At 45.7% G+C, this 6,000-nt stretch overlaps 1 protein-coding gene across 1 annotated transcript in view; it reads right to left on the reverse strand.

Moving 5' to 3' along the window:
• SMIM14 (small integral membrane protein 14) overlaps window positions 1–5,131 on the reverse strand; it is a 42,810-nt gene extending 37,679 nt beyond the window's left edge. The window contains exon 1 of the mRNA XM_076336118.1: window positions 5,073–5,131. The gene's annotated coding sequence lies outside the window, so the exon portion shown is untranslated. The remainder of the gene's footprint in view (window positions 1–5,072) is intronic.
• Window positions 5,132–6,000: the final 869 nt, after the last annotated feature.

Raw genomic sequence — 6,000 nt, forward strand, 5'->3', positions numbered from 1 at the left:
TTCTGGGCTTGGTTATTTACATATGCTTAGCTAAAAGACGACCCAGTTTTTACCAGAGAATAACATCCATCTAATTCAGCAGACTCACAGACTAGTTTAGATTATCAAAAGGAAAGTGCTATGCAAATGATGCAAGTCTCCCCCGCACCTACTAGCAACAGTTTTTTAAATCTGTTACATTAATTTGCACAAAGAAAATCTATGGTACTATTTCACGAGATCAGGATTAGCTTGCAACACGCATCTCACCTTCGGCTCCACAGTTTTCCCACAGGAAACAAGGTATTTTTCATCTTCAGACACTTTTGTTCTACGTACTAACTTGAAACTGAAGCATCTGACAATCTCCATGGCTCAAAAAAAGTCTATGTATAAGAATATTTCTATATTTCATAGAGCTCTCCGATAAAAGCTTTATCTAGTATTTTCAAATAGTGGTGCTTAATGACAGGTGCCATCTAATCAGTCTCACCTAGATATGAAAGTGATGAGCCCCTAACGACATCATAACCACTTGCACAGGAATTCTTGTTAAACTAAGGCCACTCACACCAGGAAGCTTTGTTTCACACTTGATTTAGTCCAACTCTTTGAAGAGCTAACCCCCAACTTTTCTTTACATCTTCATGTAATTTCATTTGGACAGCTGTTTTTTCCCTAAACTAACTTTTTAATGTATGAAAACTGACATAAATTATTTCATCAAGTTCTCTAAAAATATTGCCTTGCTAAAAATAAAGCTTTCATGATTAACTAACAGGAAATATATGAACATATACATGTGAATATATGAACAAAAAAGACTAAAGCTCTATTACTAGAGGTCTGTATTTGACAGAGATTCGACAAATAAAGCATTGCAGCTGCTTATACCATGTAAATGGTTGGTGCTACATTTTTGTACAGCTTTTCTGTTCTTTCTGATAAAAATCTTCTTTCCTAGGAGAGCTCAGTGCTTTGGATCTGACATTTGTCTAGCAGCTTTATAAAGTAAGAATGGAACTATATTTAGCTGCAGAAAGCCATGGTTTTTAATGCATGCAAAGCTGCAGAAGAATCAGAACTAATCTTAATGAGGAGAACTTTTATCAAGTGTAATTCTATCTGTTCCCACCCAAATGGGACTAATTTGTTCCATTATCTGTAAAAATACCAGCTAGACACTTTGGCTAAAGCCTCTGAAGCATATTTTTCAATTAATAACCATGCAAATGTACAACCACTCAATCACACCAGAGGCTGCTCCCCAAGCATCTTCAAATCTTTCATGAAAAGATTTTTTCTTGCCCTAGCCGCAGCCAGTACCATGGAATAGGTGATGGGATGGAAAGAGGAGGATAGGACCATACTTCTCCACTGTACTGCTACTGAACTCCAGCAGAAATAAGACTAACATGGCTAACACAGACTGATCCTTCTCGTATCCCTGACTGTATTCCTTCATAATGAGGAGCTAAGGAGTCTTTCTTCAAATGAGGCTCCTTGGGAACTGGGGAAGCTAGCTGTTGGTGAGTCAAGGCATACCAGCTGAAGGAGCTATTCTGGGAAAATAATTCCTTTTTCTTTTTTTTCACCTGAACAAGTACTGCAAGATTTGGCTCTGTGGTATAACCTTACAAAGTTTTCTTAGCTTCCACTGTACTTATAGAGCTATGACTTGGGAGTACTTGGATCTTCCAAGAAGTACTCAGCATCTTGCAGAATCAGGTGCCTCATTAACAACTAGATAGATCTTTACGTATTAATAAATTGAATCTATAACCTAGGAAGTTAAAACGGAAAGCATGCTTAACATCAAGTGTAATAGCATGTATGTAAATGCATGTATGCAAAGCATGTATGTAACAGCATGTATGCAAAGCAGGCTCACGGGCTCTCTCACTTGCTTCCCAAGCAGAATATGGGCAGATGACATCAGTTTTTCCATGTTTAAATACACCTGCCAAAATATTTTTGTATTTGTTGTGATGAGTAATCTGATAAATGTTAAAAACTGTAAGAATCTGATACTTAGTACTGTCAGGGCACTGTACATGTGATTCATACGCACTTATAAGAGAAAGAGGATCTTGCTACTTTCATTGTACTGGCCCTGTGAAGACTCGTGATGTTGTTAGTCCCAATTCTGCTATGATGAACTTCAGCAGAGACAAAATTCGGTCTTTAAGAATGTATGTCAAGTACCTAAAATATCTAGGAGGGAAAATTCTGAAACACGAACGTAGACTTTGTTTTATTACACATCTGTTATGCAAGTAACATTCACACATCACTAATTCTGAAGTCTAAATATATGAAAGTAGAAAACGAGAAGTTAATAACAAAGCAAGAAGTCAGTTAGAAACCAACTTTCTCTAAAACCAAAACTTTCAAACCTTTTGAAAGCAGGTATGTCCTGGTTTCGGCTGGGATAGAGTTAATTTTCTTCCTAATAGCTGGTACAGTGCTGTGTTTTGGATTTAGGATGAGAATAATGTTGATAACACACCGATGTTTTAGTTGTTGCTAAGCAGTGCTTGCACTAATCAAGGACTTTTCAGCTTCCCATACTCTGCCAGCGAGGAGATGCACAAGAAGCTGGGAGGGAATATAGCTGGGACAGCTGACCCACACTGGCCAAAGGGATATTCTGTACTGTATGACGTCATGCTCAGTATCTAAACTGGGGGGAGTTGGCCGGGGGGCAACGATCGCTGCTCAGGAACTGGCTGGGCGTCGGTCGGCGGGTGGTGAGCGGTTGCATCACTTAGGGTTTTTTTTTCCACTGAGTTTTTGTTTCTCTCTCTCTCTCTCTCGTTGTTTTACTTCCCATTATTATTATCATTATTATTATCATATTTCAAGTATTAAACTGTTCTTATCTCAACCCACAAGTTTTCTTACTTTTGCTCTTCCGATTCTCTCCCCCATCCTACCAGGTGGGGGAGGGTGAGCAAGCGGCTGTGTGGTGCCTGGTTGCCGGACTGGGGTTAAACCACGACACGGTACAATAGTTACAAAGCAATGAAAACCATAATGCATTTTGAAATTCTTTTTATGTAGACTACTTCTTAAAAAACAAGTGCATTATTCTTATTTTTCCCTTAGAACAAGGGAAGAACATGGACTGCAGAATGCTGCCCATGTAACTGGGCCATGCACTTTGGACTTAATGGACTTGATTGTAGTTTGGGTAAAGTGCTGCAAAACCATCACAACGTGCACAGTATAAGGAATTGCATAGAACCATGTTCATTATATTTACTTCTGTAGTCAGCAAAATAATATCCAGCTAGGCTAAAAGAAGATCCACCCCAAGCTACAGAATGGCTACTACCACCATCTCATTTCTAAAGCAGACCCTCCTGGCTTATGGTCCTGAGTGGGTCAGGGACGTCCCTGCCTGCCAGAGAAGCACATGTGACAATACTTTGTGGAATGACCAGTAGCACATCCAGTACGGCTTTGCACTTGTTTAGCACCTTATACAAAATGATCTTAAACCACTTAAAATACAGAACTCTATACTGGAGAGTTAGGCAAAAATTGTAAATCTCCTATTTTACAAAACGGGACAAAAATAACCAAAGAGGTTGGACTCACCCACCTCAGCGGCAGGGGAAGGAACAGCGCTCAGGACTGAACCGACTAATGTACTGCTAACATTACAATCACTTTTATTTTGCCAACTGCTTCTAACATTTCAAGCCACGCTGTCAGTGACAGGGTCACTTTTTTAAATCAATGATCAACAACAATAGCTTGATTTCTTTCATCTTGATTCACAAGAATTAGATGGAATTATCAAGGATTTATTCTCTCTCGCTGTATATAGGAAGAAATCAAGTAAGATTGATTTTTTTTTCTCCTCGTTTTGATTTTTTTGAGCTGATGTCTGCTTTTGGAAAGTAACAGAAATGAGTAAAGGTGGATAGCACTCTAATAGCGAAGCATGTAAAGACTTCTAAGACGTAACCCACTAATGCTCACTGCAGATACGTACCTTCCCCAGTAGGCACACTAGTAACATTAACGTAATAAGATATTAAGACCAAAAACGTTAGAGGTCCTCACCTCTAAAAACTGGAGATGGTTTTCAAGACTTATCTATATACATAGACATGGATGTTCAGCCACTATACAACACAAACAGTCCCTACACCAACAAATCTATCACCTGAAAGGCAATCCTGAAGACTGACTAGACAAACAGGTGTTTGGCAGGAAATAAAAGTTTTTGATGTAGGTCGCGCGCCATTCACGTAGAAGCAGTGGTTTGCTGAGGCCTCAGAACTGCCATGGAAGGCAGCGGCTGAGCTGCAGGGCAGGACATCTGGGGAACCCGGCGTGGGTGACAGCTGTGGAGGAATGACCATGGACTATATCCTGTGGTCTCCAAGGCCAATATACCCCTTCCCCACTGTAACCCACTACGAATCACATCTTGGAGCACATATATGAAGAGTTCCTGACGGGAATCCTAGCTTTAATAAATTAATGGCAGTGTGACGCTGTCCTTTTCCTGATATTATCTTTCATGAGACATTGTTCAATTTTTCCCACTTTAGTTGCATGCGCTTTTCAAAAAGCGGGGAGCAGCCTGGGAGCACATACCCTCGTGTCAGCATGCCACTTCCAGCTTCTTTAAAGAGAGAAAACAAAAACCCTTTGGCTCGAAGTATCAGACTGAGATCCTTTAAAAAAAAAAAGAATGGGCAGAGGAGTGCCACTTTGCACTAAAAACCCCAACAACCAGAAAAAACCAAATCAGACCAGCTGTAAAGAAGAGGAGCGGACCTTTCACTGGTTTGAAAAAGAGGAGTGCTGCCTGATAACGAGCGGACCAGCTCCGGCTCTCCTGGTGTTTACCTTCCCGGGCACCCGCCGAAGCGCCCGGCAGCGGGGACGTTTCTGTACTTCAACAGGCTTGAAGTTACCCCTGCAGCCCCCACCGGGGGCTCCCCAGACTCCGCGCCCGGAGGGACGGGCGGGGGTGTCCGCGGAAACCCGCCCGGCTCTGCCTGGCCGCGGCCGGCCCGCGCCCTCCCCTTCCCCGCCGCGGCGCCCCCCGGCCGCGGCGCCTCCCCGCTCACCGTGCTCTGGCCGCCGTCGCGGGGGCGCGGAGGGCTGCGGCGGGCTGCGCGGCTCGGGCGGGCGCGGCGGCAGGGGCAGGGCGGCCCGGCTGGCAGAGGCGGCCCCGCGGCTCGGCCCCGCTGCTTCGGGCCGGCTCACACGTCAGCCCGCGCCACGAGACCCGGATCTGCCGGCTCCCGGCGGCGGCGGCGGCGGGGCCGGGGCGGTGCCGCGCGGCTCCCGCCCCCCGCGCACGCCCCTCCGCGGCCCGGCCCAGCCCGGCCCGGCCTTCCGTGGGGCGGCCGCCGCCCCGGCACGGGAGCCTGGGGGCCGCCCGCGCCGCGCCGCCTCTGGGCTGCTTGCCCGGCAGGGACAGCCGCGTCCCGGCCTTCGCTGCCCGGCTCAGGCAAGCTTGGGCGCTACGCGGGCAGGAGGATACGCGGCCGCGGTAGCCCGGCGTGCCGGGCGGTGTCGTTTTCAAGCAACGCATCGGCCTTAAAATAAAGCTCCAGTAAGTCAGCGCTGAGAAGACACAAGGAAAGTAGCTGCTCTGGGGCCTGGTGTGCGGGTGGGTCTGCCACAGCCCTCCACGGTCAGGACTCTGCACCCCTGTCAGAAATAGGGTCACGTCGGTTGCTTGGCCCCCAGCCATCACCTCTGAAGTATGAGGCAACTCGCAGCGTAGTTTCTCACCTAGAAATCTAAAGCCTGTTTAGGAGCTCATGACTCACAAGGCTTCCCTGCAATTAAAGCATCCCTCAAAATATGCATTTAGATGCTGTGGAGTGAAGTTAGAAAGGAAAATTTCAGATCATGGCTTCTCACGTCAGTCAGTTGGGTTTACCTGTGCCTAGCCAAGGAGCTGGGGTGTCGTGCTCCCATATGGAAAGATGGACCACATACTGTCCTGGGGACAGTGATACCATGCCATAATGCAAAGGGGATTAC

Source organism: Aptenodytes patagonicus, chromosome 4 (assembly GCF_965638725.1).
Source record: "Aptenodytes patagonicus chromosome 4, bAptPat1.pri.cur, whole genome shotgun sequence".
Taxonomy (NCBI): domain Eukaryota; kingdom Metazoa; phylum Chordata; class Aves; order Sphenisciformes; family Spheniscidae; genus Aptenodytes; species Aptenodytes patagonicus.